The 18112-nt window shown below is 36.9% G+C and overlaps 1 long non-coding RNA gene across 1 annotated transcript; it reads right to left on the reverse strand.

The window, feature by feature from the left end:
- Positions 1-582: 582 nt before the first annotated feature.
- On the reverse strand, positions 583-12356 carry LOC108591644 (uncharacterized). The gene is made up of 5 exons (XR_004743974.3): positions 11877-12356; positions 8917-8954; positions 6506-7757; positions 2626-2750; positions 583-1022 (listed from the first exon to the last, which is right to left on the reverse strand). It is a non-coding gene; the product is annotated as an uncharacterized LOC108591644 (long non-coding RNA).
- Positions 12357-18112: the final 5756 nt, after the last annotated feature.

Raw genomic sequence — 18112 nt, forward strand, 5'->3', positions numbered from 1 at the left:
CTCAATGATCACAATGAGGTTGTTTCTATTTTTTGCTACTGTAAATAATGCATGAATAATAAATTTACATCTCTCTCCTTATGTTTATTGGCAATAGACTTTCTAGAATATGTATTGTCAATTTTGCTCCTTACTGCCAAAGTTTCCCAAAGTGATGGCACTAATTTATTCTATCACAATTAGTGTAGGAGACTCTCATCATTCCATCTTCTTAGCAAAATTGGTCACATGCTACTTTTTACTGAACTAATGGGTATGAAATTATTTTTCATATCTGTTTTAATTTTAATTTCTTGGATTACATCTAATGTTAGGCAACTTTTCATATATTTTTGAGCATTACTTTCTTCTTGTTTGTGAATTACTTGCTTATCTCTTTTCATATTGCTTAATTTAATTTTCTTCTTATTGAGTTGTCAATACTTATATACATATATATATATATATATATCTTTGTAGTAAGTCTAATCATTTGTATTCATTCAAATATTGTCTTGGTCTGTGACTTACATTTTACTTTGTGTAGAGAATCTCACAAATATTTATCTGCTTTTATTTATGAAGTTTTTATTTATTGTTTCAGTTATATATTGTCTCATAACAAATCATTCTAAAATTCAGTAGCATAGATTATTTGTTTGCCCCATTCTGTGGATTGGCAGTGTGGACAGGAATCATCCCTGCTCTCTGTGGCTTTGGCTGGTCTCACTCCTGTTTATGGTCATGTGACAGGTCTGCTGGGGAATGGCTCGTCCTAGATGTTCTCACTCAGATGTCTAGCTGTTGGCTGGGACATTTAGATGAGGCCCCTGTGTTTTTCTCCATGTGGTTCCTCCTCCTGATTGACTCAGGCTTTCTCACTTAGCAATGTGGTTGCCAGAGGGTGGTGGTGCCAGCTTCATGTCTCTTGAGGCCTCAGCTTGGAAGTTGCCCACATCAGTCCCACTGCTTTTGATTCCTCAAAGCAGCCACAAGTCCAGCCCAGACTCAAGATGTAGTAAAGCTACAGATTCCCTCTGCATCTGGTTGGGCAAAACATCAACATCACACTGAAAAGTTGTTATGTAAGAATAGAAAAAATTTAAAATCTAAGTTATACTTCGAAGGTATGTATCAATATTTTACTTTAAATTCTGTATCTTTTATATCTTGAATAAAAATTCCCCCACTCTCATTTCATGAAGATCCTATTTATTTTTTTCTAAATTGTTTAGAGTTTTACTTTTTACCTTCAGGGCATTTAAACCAGCTGAAATTGATTTCTGTGTATGATGTGAACTAATCTCATGTTTTCTTAATGAATAACAAGCTTTGTCAGTAGCATTCATTGACTATTCCATTATTGCAGTGCTGGTTTGTGATGGCACTTCTGTCATATTTAGCAATAACATTGGTTAAGCAGAATTCATGAGGCACCAGAAGATGAGAATTTTATTATTTTCTTCCAATGTACTTTCAAACACATTCACTTCCCTATCTGAGTTTGGAACCAGCTATGGAGATATCAAGAACTGAAGCAGATAGATCTCTAAATAAGAGCCTTCTTGCTGGATAAAAGCAGGATTAAAGGACATGGCCAGATATTTAACATCAATGGGCTTGTTAACCCTGAGCTCCCAAACAGACCTGCCAACCTACTCAGCACTGTGCTGAACGATCACATTAACTGAAGGAAAATGGGAATGCACTCTCCTGCTAGACTGGGTGTATTAACTATGGAATGGAGACAGTGTGAGAGACAAAAATGACTACAGAAAATGTTAATGCTTGAGTATAAACAAGTAAACGATGAGACTTTCTAGGATTTTATCCAAGGGACAGGTTAACTTCATTTTGCCCTATGTTATTCGTACTACTGTAACTAATAATCGCAGTAGCTAACATGTGGCAGGTACATTAAAAGCTTTTAACCATCAAGTAAAATGTATAGGGTGTATTAGTCCAGGTACTCTAAGGAGCAGACACTAAAGATTAGGTGTGCAAAAGATTTACTAGGGGAAATTGCTGTGAAGCAAAATGAGGAAGAGTCAGAGGAGGCTGGGAGAGCCATCAGACCCCAGGAAAAGAAAGGAAAGAACCGAAGATTTCGTAGAAGAGTCCTTACAGTGTCCATTCTAACGTATTTTTCCAAAGTGAATGTGGAGTCTTTCGCTGCTATGTGACCACAAATGTAGTGACTTAAAACAAAACAAAAATGTATTATCTTATAGTTCTGAAGATCAGAATTTCCAAAATCAAGGCACCAGTGAGGCTACACACCTTGGGGATTTAGAGAATCCTTGCCTTTTCCAGTCTAGGAGCTACCTGCATTTTTTGGTGTGTAGCTTTTCCATCCTCAAGCCTGATAATATAGAAACCTCAAATCCACCCCTCCCTGCCACCATCTCTGACCTCTGCCTCTGTTATCACATTTCCTTTTTCTGATTCTGATCCTCTTGTCTCCCTCTTAAAAAACTCTTGTGACTATTTTGGGCTCGCTGAGATAATCCAAAGTAATCTTCCTATTTCAAGATCCTTCACTTAATCACATCTGCAAAATCCCTTTTGCCATGTAAATAGTAACAGGTCCTGGGGATTAAGACACAGGAATCTTTCAAAAACCATTATTTTACTTATTTTGCTTACCTCAGAGCCTTCAGGCTAAAAATTAATCATCAGAGGAGCCTCCACAACTTCTGGAAATGGGCTTCCCTTAACATCTGTGCTGTTCTCACTCAACTGGGAACAGCCCACGGGAGGTGAGGCCCTCACTGAAAGCACAATCAGAAAACTGGGAGGCTGATTTTCATGACCACCACATGAGGTTAGAGGTTAGTAGAGGAAACAAAGACATACTGAGGCTGAGTAACTTGTACGAATACTGAGCCAATAAAACAATCTCTCTTTCTCTCCCACACGCTGCTTTCCTCCCTCTCTTTCTCTTTCAATCTCTCTGAAACCTCTTTGTCTGTATCTTAAACTCTAACATTTTTCTTTTTGAATTTTCTGTTTTGAAGCCTGAACACATTGATTGTTTTTCGGTGTTGTTATAAAGCTTGCTGAGTTTTCTCTGACTCTAGTAAATAGTTTGCCAAATGGCAAATTATAAAAAAGAATGTAAAATTATGGGGAAGTAGAATAAAGTCTCCCCATAGACCTGATTTGCCTCCTTCCACCAAGAAAGATATTGTTATGGATAGGATGGACATGGAATAAACACCTTTGGTCCTGTATCAATGGCTAGAGTTTAATTTGGATATAACAGTGAATATCATTTGCTATGTTTAATGATATTAAACATTTTCTATAATATATTTAATATCATTAAACATAACAAATAATATTCCTGTAGCCCTGGCCTGTTCCTCAGTAGCTCCCAGAGTGTACCACAGACAAGGAGCTTTGAAACCCTACTCCAAACACCAGAGAGCACATATTTTCTGATGCAGTACTGGGGACTCTTTAAGGGTCAATATGTATAGACATCAAAAATATGTTGGTTCCCAACTCAAATGCCCATCAGTGATAGACAGGATAAAGAAAATGTGGCACATATATGCAGTGGAATACTATGCAGTCATAAAAAAGAATGAGTTCATGTCCTTTCCAGGGACACGGATGAAGCTGAAAACCATCATTCTCAGCAAACTAACACAGGAACAGAAAACCACACACCACATGTTCTCACTTATAAGTGGGAGGTAAACAATGAGAACACATTGAAGGGGAACATCTCACACTGGGGCCTGTCAGGAGGTGGGGGCAAGGGAAGGGAGAACATTAGGATAAATACCTAATGCATGCGGGACTCAAAACCTAGATGACAGGTTGATGGGTGCAGCACACCACCATGGCACTTGGATATCTGCGTAACAAACCTGCACATTCTGCACATGTATCCCAGAACTTAAAGAGTAATATAAAAATGTTGGCTTGAGAAGAATTTGACTGTGATATAGGCTACTGTATATAAATAAATAAACCTACTTAATATACTATATTGTAGTAAATATATTCATTCTGTTAAGTCTAAATGGCTATATACTAGCAAGACATCAATGGTAGTGATTATTTGTCATAATTCTAAAGAATAAATTAGTAGAACTCTAAATAATAGCTGTATATGGAGCCATTTCCTCCCAATAATTTAGGGAGTTTACAAAATAAAGCCTCAGACAGACTAAATAGAAATAAAAAAAGAAACTTTCCTCCTTCTAGAGGGTAGTTTGTCAGGAAAAGACTCTACGGAGAAATAAAATGCCGAAAGTTATGAACATATGGTACCCAAGGGTTGAACACTTTTAAAAAATGGCCTTACCATTAAGAAAATTGGCAGGAGACTTTACCATATTATTAGACTAGACTTTCCAATATTTTCTTCTTCCAGATTAAACTCTAACCAGTAATACAGGACCAAAGGCATTGTATTTCATATGTATCCTTTCAATAAAAATCTTCACAAAATTTAAACACTGTAACCAGTTACATATCTAACTCATTAGACACATTCCCATATGACATAGTTAAAAATGATATATTTGGATGTTTATTTCATTTCAGAAGGACAGACATATCTGAATTCAAATGACCCAATTTCAGTCTTTTTTTGGGAAAGTTCCAAGGTAAGAAATCAGTAGAAATGTTTATAAAGATACTAAAAGGTTTAGTTCACATTTTTAGTATGTATCTCTATCGTAAAAAGATAGATATTTCAAAAAATACAAATTACGAGAGAAAAATCAATTTCATTTCTGGGGAAATCTGCAGTGTTTCTCATAAGAAAACAACAGAATGTGGATTCTGGCTTTCCTCCTCTTAGTCCTCCACAGGGATGCAATTTATTTCTTTATCCCCAAGACCTTTCTCCCCTTTGATGTTCCTGGTGTCTGACCTCGACCTTTCCAGATGGAAGGATTGCCTGGGGCCTGAAAAGATTCTATTTCCCAGTTGAGGCTGCAACATCTGCCCTTGTTTCTTAAACCATCAATGAGGCTAGAGTCAGAAGAGGAAGGAAAGACACTGTCGGTGGCATTCATCTTTACCCTACATGGCTCATGCTTTTGTTTCTTTTTTTCATGGTGCACACAAATTGCTCCTTTAGAACCCAGAAGCTGAAAAAAACATTTTTAAAGGAGTGTGCTGAGTTTTACAAAAGCCATTGCTTTGCTTTATGTACCATTTACTCTCAGGGCTGAACAACATTCATCTACTCATTAACAAATATCTCCTGTGCCACTTTTCATGCGGTGATTTTTTTTTACTAGTTATTTCAATTTGATCTCCTATTTCATGCCGGAGGTATATCAGAAAGAAACTTCTGCTCACAAATGTTGCTGACCTCAAATAAGGAATTAAGAGACCTAAATTTAAACTATTTGGAGAATGCAAAAATTTGATTCTCAGAATGAAAGGGTATATCATTTTTATATTAGAGTGATCAATATATATTATCTTATATTTTAAAAATATTTATTTTGATATCTACTTATCTGATTCATTATATAACTGAAAAATCTCTTGGGATTATATATATATATATTAATCGTAGCTACAATAGTAATAATAGTAGCAACTAATACTGAATGAGTTGCTACTTATGGAAATAACACGGTACTATGTGCATTATATGAATTCCCTTTTAAAATCCTTCAATGAATTCTATGAGGTAAATACTGTTATGCTGCTTATTTTACAGATTAATAACTGACACAAAAGAGATGAACTTGCCCAAGGCCTCCCGTTTTGTAAATGGTAGAGTAGAAGTTGACGTCAGATCTTTCTTTCTATGTTCTGAATTATTATTTTATACAACTCTAGAGAATGTTATTGAATTTCCTCACAGACATTCACAGAAAGCTTATACAAGGATAGAAACTATACCAATGGTAACCAAAAGAACATGTTCAAGTCTGTTCAGATATGTGCCAGTCACTCAGTTTCTTGGTCAAACATACAACAATGTTTCTGCCATGGGTGATCAATTTCAGGTCCTAAGATACGGCAATAGCCGAGCAAATTCAAAGAAACCTGACTTATTACTAAGAATATCAATGAGTCCTCTTCAGCCTCTTTTAGCTCAGGGCTTTTCGAACATTAGCAACTGTAAGAATTATTTAGAGAGCTTATGGAAAAACAGATTCCTGGGCATCAGCCTCAGATACTCTAATTCAATAGGTCTTGGACAGAACCTGAGAACTGAATTCCTACTCCAGAACCAGCTGAGGCTGATGCCAGTATGAAGTCTCACTTTGAATAGCACTGATCTAGTGAATAACAATAAATCTCCTAAGTTCAGTTTTGCCCAAGATGGAGGGTCTAGATCTTTAGTAGACATCACTAGAAAGCTTGCTCAAAGTGAAACCTGCAGAATGCCAACACCAGAAATTCTTGTTTATCTGATAGTTTATGGGAGAAACTTTGAGAATCAGTGCTGGTCTCTAATTCAGTGAGTGAGAAGTTCTAATTTATAGCTGATGCTTTCTCTTCTGCTTTTTCCATGAGGGTCTAGAAAATGAAGTTTTCTTACCTCCTGTCTCATGAGCTTAATAATTTAGTCCTCTAGGTGTTGGTTGTATCAGGTTATATCCTCATCTTGATGACTCAAGAAATAATTACTTAATGTCCGCATGTACAAGATATAGCTCAAAGCAAAAACAAACAAAAAAAATCAAAATAGGAAATGTCTGTGTACACATCAACTTTCAATTCTCTTCCCAATTTCCATTCAAGAAACTCCAATTAGCCAGGGAACTACAAACCTCTACCCTCATGCCTGTGACCCCCTTCTCTAGTATAGATCCTAGTTTTAGCTCCCTTGACATCAATGAGAGGCCATTAGGCTATGATGTAGACATCTCATCTACAGACAAAGATTGTCATGTCTAGAAGTCACGGTCTTATCTCCCACTCTCTTACAAATGTTGACCCCTTGGAAACAGAGTTCATTAGGCCTCCTTGGCCTTGAAGACTTGGAATCCTGGTCCCTCAGATGGTAACCACTCTCTTATAAAAGGTTAATTTCACACAGCCAACACTTCATTTCTATCAAGCACTCCCAGCAATCTCAGACCATATAACCTCACTCGACTCTTCAGATTCCTGCTGTGGTAGAATTGATTCCGTTTCAAGTAGTAAATGATTGGGGGACCAGTAATTGCAGGAAGCAGTGTGAGAAAGAGTAGAAAAAAGATATGCTTTAGAGAGAATCAGAACTATTACCTGAATTTACCCCTTAATATCCGTGTGCTTGTACACAAGTTAGGTATCTCCATTTCTCACTTTCCCCATCCCTTAGAATTGCTCTGATCTTTGATGAGACCAAGTTGGTAAAGTCCCTAGCACAGTGCCTGCCATAAAATAGGGATTGAATATGATTGTTCACTGCGGTACTATTATTGTAAAAGTGACCCCAGTATTCCTTCTTTCCCTGTGTCCATACCCCATGCAATGTCACTTGCAATTCCTCCATGAAGAAGCCAAAGCTACTTCTCCAGCTCTTGAATCTGGGCAGGTCTCTGACTTGACTTGGCCTACTGAATGTGGCAAATGTGACGTAACCCAGTTTCAGATCTTGGTCTCAGGAAATCCTGTGTGCTCTGCTCATTCTCTGGGATCCCTGTCCATATTGCCATATGAATATAAATAAGCCCAAAATATGAATAAGCACAAAATAGCCTGGTGGATTATACAGACCTGAGGAAGCCCACTTGTCTTGTCCAAGTCCTCACGTATATGTATGAGCCCAAGTGAAACAGCAACTCGACCTTGTTGATCTGCAACTGACAACAGAGGTATGAGTCAGCCCAGCTAAGATCAGCTAGTTGGGCCTCTATCAGCAGGACCACCAAGCCAATTTATAAACTCTTGAAAAATAATATGGTTATTATATTAAGCTATAACATTTTAGTGTGATTTCTTACATGGCATTATGGTAGACATAGATAAACTTCACAGTTCTTTTCCCCAATTCCTTAGTTTGTTCAATATCATACATCAAAAATCAAAACTAAAAACTTCTGTGTCCATTTTAACTGTTTTCTCTCTCCATACCCCAACACAAGGCCAATCAGTCATCAATCCAAAATGACTTGGATTCAAGCGTCCTGCAGATCTCCTGACAAACTTGCTTCCCTGGAGAAGAAAGCTCTTCCCCATTCCTTTTTCCAGAGAACCTGGCTACGTGAAAAGTTCCTAACAGTAGTTTATGTCCAGCCTGCCTTGTGAGTTTGACAATTACCTGGAATAGAACTTTTTCTGGGTCAGACCACGCAACAGCAATGGTTTCCTAATTCTCACTGAAGCTGCAAAGGCCATGGATCCAATGTTGTTCGGTGCTAACCTCCTTATTTTGTTTTGGCTTTTGCTTTTGTTTTAACCCGCTTTCTCAGGTTAAAGAAGCCCCTTGTTTCTGAACGGGACCCTGTCTCACCCAGAGGACTTGGTCTCTATCCCACCCTAGTCTATTTCTTCCTCCTATCGTACCCAGTAGCCTGACATCTGTGCTCTTTAACACTGTATCACTAACACTGTTTCATTGAAAGTACTTTTAAAATGTGTGTGCAGTGGGAAAATGAATCAAAACTGGATAAAGTAATGCTCTTCCCATTGAAAACATTTTTCTCCCATTTTCCGTGTATGAAAATCATACAATTGATGTAAATTGTAGCTTAAGTAACAATCACAATGTACTATTTACACCTCTCCAGGTGCAATTTATCTTTCCACATTTTTAACCGTTTATTCTCTGGCTCATCCTTGAAATATTAGGTTGGTGCAATTAAAATATCACAAAACCCACGATTACTTTTGCACCAACCTATAGTATAAATGCTGAATCATATTCTCAAATGAAAAATTGTTCCAGGCTGAGTTGGAATCATAGTATATAAATGTCTCTAGTTCTAAATAAGGAAGAATAAATAGAAAAGGATAACTAACCTTAATATTCAAAGCACCACAAGGAGCTTGGAGATGTACTGAGCAAAAAGAATGAAAAGATGCATTAGTCTGATATATACAATATAATGCTGTGTAACAAACTATCCCAAATTCAGTGGCTCACAAGACACATTTATTTCTGGTTTATATGCCTTCAGGACATCTGGAATTTGGCTGTTCTAAGCTGGGCTCAACCAAGCTTAGATTCAGGCTGTAGTCTGGGTCCGGATCTTATCTATAGCTCTCATTCTTCGAAAAGTAGTTTCCAGAGGCAGGCTCTTCTCATGATAAAAGGCAGGTGCACAAGAAGTCAAGTTCAACCATATAATCACATTTAAAGCTACTTCATTCAGCACATCCAAAGCACTTCACGTGGTAAAGCTCAGAATAAGTGACTTGAAGTATACTCTGCCTACTCTAATGGGAGGAACTACGGAGGTACAAAGAGTGTGACTCTGGGAAGTGGTCAATATTGGGGAACACAAATACAACACCTGTGGTTGGAATCTTAATGAACAACAAATTGAAGTATTTTGAGCTCACTAGAACCAAGACAAGTAATTCAATTCCAAATTGCTGTTTCCTCACTGAATATACATGAATCTTTCATTTTATATATATTCTAAAGGTCACTAGAAAGGAAACGTGATATTATAATTAAGCCAATCAGTAGCATGCATTTTAGATGACAACACAGGACATACATTTTTACCCCCTTTTCTTCTGTTCAGCTGAATTATAGCCATCAAAAAGACCATTGAATTTGGAAATGGCATTAGAACCTAGAAACAGCTTTGATATTAATTTATTATTGATAGAAAATTTCTATTCATGCATGCATTTTTTGTTTGCAGAATTGCCTCTGAGATCAAAAGGAATCTTTGTTTTGTTTAAGACAAATGTATTATTGGTTAACATACCATATAGTATAGATAATCTTATAAACACATAGGAGGCATGAATTTGCTGCTACTATGATTCAAAGTCAAAGAAATGTCACATTTCTTTATGTTCTTTCAATCACATTAAATCTAACTTCAAGTCTGGGAAGAAATAGAATCTCCCTCATTATTAGGTGCTCTCCCATGACTCCCCATTGACCCTACCTTATTCCCTTTTCCTCCACTCTGCAATGCCTTGAATTATACCAGAAATCTCAGGCAGAACAGAGCACTTGGGGAGGACCTGTTGATCATCTTCCAGTTAACCTAACCCCTGAACCCTCATAGCTCTGCAGTTTTCAAGTCATTTTGAGACAAGAATCCTCATGAAGCATGGAATTTCATCATCACTCTATCCAATCTCCTAGAAGTACCACAGAACTATTCATTTTGTGGTCCTGATGACTTTTGGAGTACCTGTGATGGGAAGGGAATATTGGGTTACTACTTCTTGCTAGACCAGCATATTAGAGTTTCATTCCACTCTCGGTGTAACTTCTTTTCCCTCCACTTATTTGTGATTCTCGTCTTTGACTCGTCACTCATCTCCCTTCCTTCCAAATAAAATAAAAGTCTACCTTGTTGGAAGTGCCTCACATAATCTTATTGTGATCTAGCTTTTGAAAGATCAAACAAGAAAAGGGATTTTCTTCAGGATATTTGCTTTGGCTCTAAAGCAAAACTGAGTCAGAGGAACAAAGAGGTTGGGTGAGGTGGGTTGGGTCTCAGTGGGAAGTGGTGGAAACAGAATAGAAATCACAAATAGCCCTCAGTTTATTGCTTATTACATAGCAGGAGATTAAAAACACAGATTAATAAATCTATAATTATCTTGCCACAAAGCTATTTATTTCATTATTATTTTATGTCAGCTTCAGAATGAAATTATGCCCATTTCTTCCATGCCATATTATCCTATTCAGTAGCATGGTTAATTAGAGGACTTCATTAATATGGATACATGCTTACTTCATTAGTTACAATATATATTTCTATTATCTACATATTTTTCCTCTCAGCAATTGCACTCTAAAGGGGAGAGTTCAGAAATTAATTTTAGCAGCTTTGGGAAACCTTGTACATAACAAAAACTAGAATGCCAATATCTCACAAGAGGATATCTCACAGCTTTTTAATTTATTTTAATACAAACTACTGGGCACTAACAAATTAAATCACATGGATCTTCTTGAAATAATTAGATTTGTTGTAGGGGAAAATTTTACTCTAATTCATTCTTACAATCACTTGCTAATATTTTATACTTATTCCTCTCATTACTTTAATCCAATATATGAAGTTATGGGAAGTTTTCTTCATCAGTCAATCAAATAATTAAGCTTTTCTCAATACTATTCTGTCAGTCACTAACTAAAATTTATTTAGGACTTATAATGTACCTTTATAGAAGATACACATATGCGTTCAGTTAAGTGAAGAACTGCATGTTTTTGTAACTTCATTTATGATCAATGATATAAAGCAATAAAAGATACAGTTATTTCCATGTATCCCACAACAAAACACAACAGTCAGCTGGGCTTATAAATGCACTCTTTCAAAAAGAACTTCTTTAGTCCTTACTATGTTCTTAGGCAAACATTTTTAAACAAGATAATACATAGTATGGGATAAAACTGCTATGTAATTTCATTTGTATTTATTCAAACAAAGCTGAGATACAAAATAATGTATTTTAACTACAAAACAAATAAATATACTGCTATGTTCGTCTTTAAACATGCAATTAAAAACCCTTTCTTATTCTGTATGAACGAATCAGTTATTTCCAAATTTTCTTGATTCAATTAAATTTTATTAACTGTGAACCACTGCATTAAATTCTAGGAGTACAGTCAATGACAAAGCAGTCATGGTTCCTGCCTTCATGATACTTACAGTTTTTAAATTATATGTAAATATAAACCAATAAAATGCAAATACCAGAATATGCACATTCAAACATAATCATCTCATTTTAAAATATCCACCATGGAATTTTATACTAGAGATACTTACTTCGTTTGGGATTTCTTTCAGAGTTAAACCATGTTTAACCAAAAACAATACCACCCGAAGAAATGCCACAGTATGCTGCCCAGATTTTTCATTAGTTAGGTAAGTAGCCCATTTTAGCAATTCAACCCTCCAAAAAGTCTCTCATGCCATCAAAGCCCAAAAGGAATGTCTGATTGAATGGCAGGCTTGCATGCTCATTCAGTGCCCAATTTCCTTCTGTCTTACTCTATTCTCCCTCCAGGGTGTTAAATGGGGAGAGGGAACACAAAGGATTGTGGGAGGTTTCCACAGTCCAGGCCAGGAAATACTGCATTACTGCTGGTCATAACTATTTCACCAGATGCAGTCACATGACCGCAACTAACTGCAAGAGAAGCTGGGAAATGTAGTCTAAGGTTGAGTCCAGAGAAAAGAGAAAATGGTTTTGGGGAGCACTTAGCATTTCTGTGTCACGACTTGCTTCTGGATGCATTTTAGCTTCTCCTGGGGAAAGAAACATAAATAAATAAATAAATAACAACATAAAACCTGCTTTTAAAGAGTAAATACTTATTCTATAGAAGGTTATTAAAAACTATGTCACAACCTTCTTAATTAGCTCTTTTCTAATTAATTTTATACTTAAAAAATTATTTCAGATCATTTACATCTATAGAAGAGTTACAGAAATAGCACAGAGTTACAGTACATCCTGTAACTAGCTTCCTCTAATGTTTAAATCTTACATAACCATAGTACACTTATTAAAAACTAAGAAATTAACATTGGCACAATGTTATAGATTTTACCACATATTTTCGACTTATGTCTTTTCTTCTGTTCCAGGTAATTCTAACTGCTTTTAACTCACACACACGCACACACAGACGCACACACCCCCAGGGCTTATTTCTTAAGTTTTCTAATTCCTAAAGTAAAAGACATTTCTTCAATCTCATACCTAATCATTATTCAAATATCACTGGTTTTCCAAAAGTGAAATCTCACAGACTATAACCATCGCCAGGAGTGTGGCAGTCATCAGAGGAAAGATACTAGCACGCGGTAATAATGGTAAGAATAATGACACAATGGAGGTTTACGAGCTGTTACGCATCTGGCAAGTGCTAGTATGGCTCACTTAATTCTTGAAGAAGGCGTATGAGAAAAAAATTGTTTTAACCCTCTTGTCCTGGTAAGGAAACCGAGGTTCCAAAGGGTTACACAATTCATCAGTTCCACAGCTAGTGGGGAAAGAGCCTAGGTTCACTTCAGTCCATTTTAACAACAAAACTTCAAGGGAAAACTGAAAATAATGACAATAGCATATCCAAAGCATTTCTGGAGTGGGTTATATCCAAGCATTCACTGGAAGTATCCATTGTGAGAAGCATTTGGATATAGGTTTTTGAGGGCCAAAAGAACAAAAAAATGAGCCTAATAATTTAATTTTTTGCCTTTATTCCTAGTAGTTCAGCATTCAGCTAGGATAACAATCCTTCCTTCTGAAAGAGTTGAGATTCTGAGCCTTGAAACTTTCTGAACTTAGCATTTCTGACCTTGAGTCATGTTTGCTGCTGTGCCTCTTTCTGATCTTTGTAAACTCAACTTCCCTAGTCAGCCTAGTTTCGAGACCTAACTGCTTGGCATTTCACCTCTAAAAGTCTCTGCTCAGGCCTGAATTTTAAGCCCTGTGATTCTAACAATAGCATGCCCCTGTGTCTGCCAGTGGCTCCAGGCTCCTCGCATGAGTACCATCTGAGATCCATCTTAGAAAAAAATCTATTCCATTAGTGCAAGCATTCTCAAAATGTGATCCTTGGGCTAGCAACATCAGTATCAAATGCAGTGCTGGGACCTTGACACAAATGCAAATCCTCAGGGTCTCCACACTAGCCCTATGAAATCAGAAATTCTAGGCAGCAGGGAACATCAGTCTGTATTTTAGCAAACCCACTATGATTTTGATGGATGCTAAAATTTGAAATTCTTGAATTAGTATCTGTGTTTTCATTCCCTATGAGGCCCATTGGTACACTGGATTAAGAAGGGGAGGACTTGGTGTCTGACAGCTCAGCAATTTAGCCAGTTGCATGACCCTGGGTACTTGCCCAGCCTCTGTGCTTTTCCATTTTCTCATTTTTAAAAATACACCAAAGAGCTATAATCTAGCTCTCGTTTTTATGTGTTTGCTGATGAGTAACTAATGGAGAGTTGTGCTATCCCATGTTAATCTTAACTGTCTGACTAATGCTTAGCAATGGCTTTTGTATAAAGGTTGTCCTTGTGATTTCTGAGCCTCTTCTCCTGCTTGGATTTAAGCAGCAATATCCCATCACATTTGTATTCTATAAATCACTGGGGCATGGGTTGAATGTTATATACTCATAACTATGTGTAATTAGACTGAATATGGATTTGACCATTAGTTAAACTCTCATACCTTGAGATTAGCTATAATTGAGGAAGGCATGACCTTTATTCTAACAGGGTAGAACTTTCTCTTGGAACATTTAAGGTTAAGGTATGAGAGGACTTTGCTGTTATCCAAAAATATTCTACATAGGAAGGTCAAGTAAAATACTAAACCTCTCTAGGCCAGAGTTCTTTAAGAAATTAATCCATGAGATAGAGATCATTGCCACAGAACAAAGAAATCCTGCCAAAAGAACTGACAAGGCATAACCTGATCTTTTAGGATCACTGGAGGAAACTTAAAAATGTCACACGGAAGCCACTCCTTGGAAGTTGTTTTTTGCATCAGAACAGAAATTAAAAATAGTGAAGATGAGTGTCTTAGTTTTGATTCCCCAGAGGCAGATTCTGAGTAAGAATTTTAGTACAAATATTTTATCTGGGATGTGAGCCCAGAAAATACTGGCAGGAGGGGAGTAGAAATTGAGACAGGACAGAGAATGAAGGCAACACAGTGCATATTATCAAGCGAGTTATCACTATCAGCAATTGAAGTGTAGTGTCAGAGTTTCTAAATACAACTCTAGGATAGGTGCTGTGGCTTATCAACTCAGCCCTTGAAGATGTATTCAATTCTTTATGCATTACACCCCTCTTCTAAGGAATGGTGATAAAAATGCTCTCCACCTGGGATGATACTGTTGCTACTGATAATAGGTGACTACCTTTTATTGAACACTGATTCTGTACCAGGTTCAATGTTAGTTTCTACTCCTAGGAGACAGGTAAATGTTCTTCAAATTTTACTAAGAGAGCATATCAATTATATATATTTAACTTTTAAGTTCAGGGGTACATGTGCAGGTTTTTTTAATGTAGGTAAATTCATGTCATGAGGGTTTCTTGCACAGATTATATCCTCACCCAGGTATTAAGCCTAGAATCTATTAGTTGTTGTTTCTGATCCTCTCCCTCCTCCCACCCTTCACCCTCTGAAAGGCCCTAGTGTGTGTTGTTCCCCTCTATGTGTTCATGTATTCTCATCATTTAGTTCCCACTTATCAGTGAAAAAATGTGATATTTACTTTTCTGTTTCTGTGTTACCAACGATGTAATTTTATAAACATAAAAGGGCTGCAAACTGTAAGGTGATGTTAAAGAGAACTTGTTGCAGCTTTTCATGAGTCAATAGAAAGTCCATACTCTAGTTATAATTTTGCAACTAATTATCATGAGGCTTCAACCAGATCACTTTGCCTCTTTCAGTCTGCTTCCTATATTAAAAAAATACATATGCTGGATACTTAATATTAGGCATTGGGGAGGCTCAGTACATGGGACACAGATCTCCACTGGACTTTTCTTTGCAAATTCTTACAAACCTATAATTATTTAAAAATAAAAGTTACATAATTAGAGTTGGGCTGGTGGAAATATAACTTGGTATAACCAATTTAGAAGATTGTTTGGCATAATTTACAAAAGCCAAATATATGCATACATGTGGCCCAGAAACTATAGTCCTGAATAGATACACAACGAAAATACAAGCATATATGCACCATGAACTGCAGAATTGAATAAGTTGTGATTTACTCATATGTTGGAATATTATGAATTGATGAAAATAATCTTCAAGAATACATAACAACAAGGATGAATAATATTATCGATGTCATATGTAGTGTGGCATACATGACGCAAAAGAGAACAGTATAATTCCATTTGGAAAAAGTTCCCAAGAAGCAAGATATGTCTATGCTATTGGAAGTCAGGATGTGGAGGGAGGGCAGTGACTGGAAGAGCACAAGAGGTGGGCTTCTAGGAAACTGGGAGTTTCCTGTTTGTCATTCTGGGTGCTGGTTACATGGTACACTCATGGAGCTATTAAATCATTATCTGAGAACTTTCCCATAAATACTTTGTGTATTTTAAAAGTTTACCTAACAAAAGACTATGAGTTGGCTTAGATAAATCCAAAAGATTCTTCTAGCTCTAAAATCCTGATCATGAGATGGGGCTCTGCCATCATCCCATCTCTATTGAGATGAGGCTGGGGGTAGGGTTGGTCAACTTGACAACACAAGGTGAGCACATTGGCTCTGTTTAGTTCTGCAACATGGAGATGCCCCTTTGCATGGCACAGTTCATTTTTCCCTCACTGTTACTCAGCACAGAGATTTATACAAAGAGGTACTCAGTAGACACATGTTCAAAGATTTTGAATCATGCAATTTTAGAAACTTCCACAGGGTGGCAAGGATGCTATTTCTTTACACACATAACAGCCTTTCTCCTCTTTTCTCCCTTTTTCAGTCTCTTTCACAATATATAGGTTTCCCTATCCATGGCTATTAAAAATATTGCAAAATATAATTTTATATACTATACTGTTTCTAATGAATGTTCCATAATACAATTAACTCAGAGGACTAATTTGAAGCTTGAGAAGACTAAATAAAATTGTGAGTAGGGGGAAATCAGTGCTGTACCAGAGAACAGAATTTCTAAAACATAAGAAAATTAGCACAGAACATGGCCAAGGAGAGGAATTATGGCAAAATGAGTTGCAAGGTAATGGAATAAAGATGACATGTTATTATTTGCCCCCTTTAGAAAAGGTCCTGGTCATTTGATAAACACAGAATGAATTCAGATAGACACTAGCCAGAAGGTGGTAAATTGTTTGCAAAAGAATGGCTGTGATCATTTCCTTCCATGTATCCACATCATTTTGCAATATGGGTTTTCAGCAACTCCCACTAAGGATTGGAGCTATTTCTCTACCTGTTGAATTTAGGTTGGTCTTTTGACCTATTTAACCACTAGAAAGTAACAAAAGTAATTATCTTCTAGTTTTAAACTTAAGACTAAGACTAAGAAGTCCTTGCATGGTTCTGCTCTCTCTCTTTGACCATGGCCTCTGTCATGTGAACAAGCCTGAGTTAGCCTGTTGGAAGATGAGAGCCACATGAACAGTCATTCCCATTGTCCCAGCCAAGCGACTCCTAGCCTTTAACCTCCCCAGCAGCAGATCAGAGATACGTAAGAAAGGCTTGCCGTGATCAGCCAAAACTCACCCACATCAGTAGAACCATCCAAGATGACCCATAAACTTGTTAGCAAAAATGCTTTTTAAAAGATAATTGTTTAAGTAATAAAGTTTCATGTAATTTGTTAGGCAGCAATAGCTAACTCACAGTCACGTAAAAATATCAATTGAACCAGTTTATTTTCTGCTAAATTTCCTTTCAGATGCAACTTTGTATGCAGTGAGAGCCTCGGCCTGGAAGACAAGAACTTTGGATTCCAAATTTTTTAACAGTAGAAAAATGAGAGATTTTGAAAAATCACCTTTGATAAAAGGCCCTTGCCTTTTATCGATCTACCTACCTATCAATCTATCATCTATCTGTGTGGGGGTATATTAATCTTGTAATGGGTGCACGTGTATGTGTTGAATGTAAACAGTGTCTTTGGTCTGGGTACTATTAAGTGAAGAAAGTGATTGGGAGGTCACTTGGGAGTTTCTTAAAGGCAGAAACTATGGTTTACGAAGAACGGTCAGTGTCTTTGGTTTCGTTTTTCCAGCAGCAGACCCTGAGACAAGCATTCAAGTGCAAGTAGTTGGTTTGGGATGTGCTTCCAGGACCATTTAGAGAGTGGGGAAGTGACAAAGGGAAAAGAAGACAGCCATAAGAGTGCACTAACAAATAGGCTACCCTTGTGGATAATTAGATTTTTATCTTCTTGGGGAACTCTAGAGAACAGTTTATAATTTAAATTTTAAACCTTAAATTTATCCTATCCAGGGATAAGGGAGCTGGAATATTTATCCTACG

Source organism: Callithrix jacchus, chromosome 5, assembly GCF_049354715.1.
Source record: "Callithrix jacchus isolate 240 chromosome 5, calJac240_pri, whole genome shotgun sequence".
Classification (NCBI taxonomy): Eukaryota; Metazoa; Chordata; class Mammalia; order Primates; family Cebidae; genus Callithrix; species Callithrix jacchus.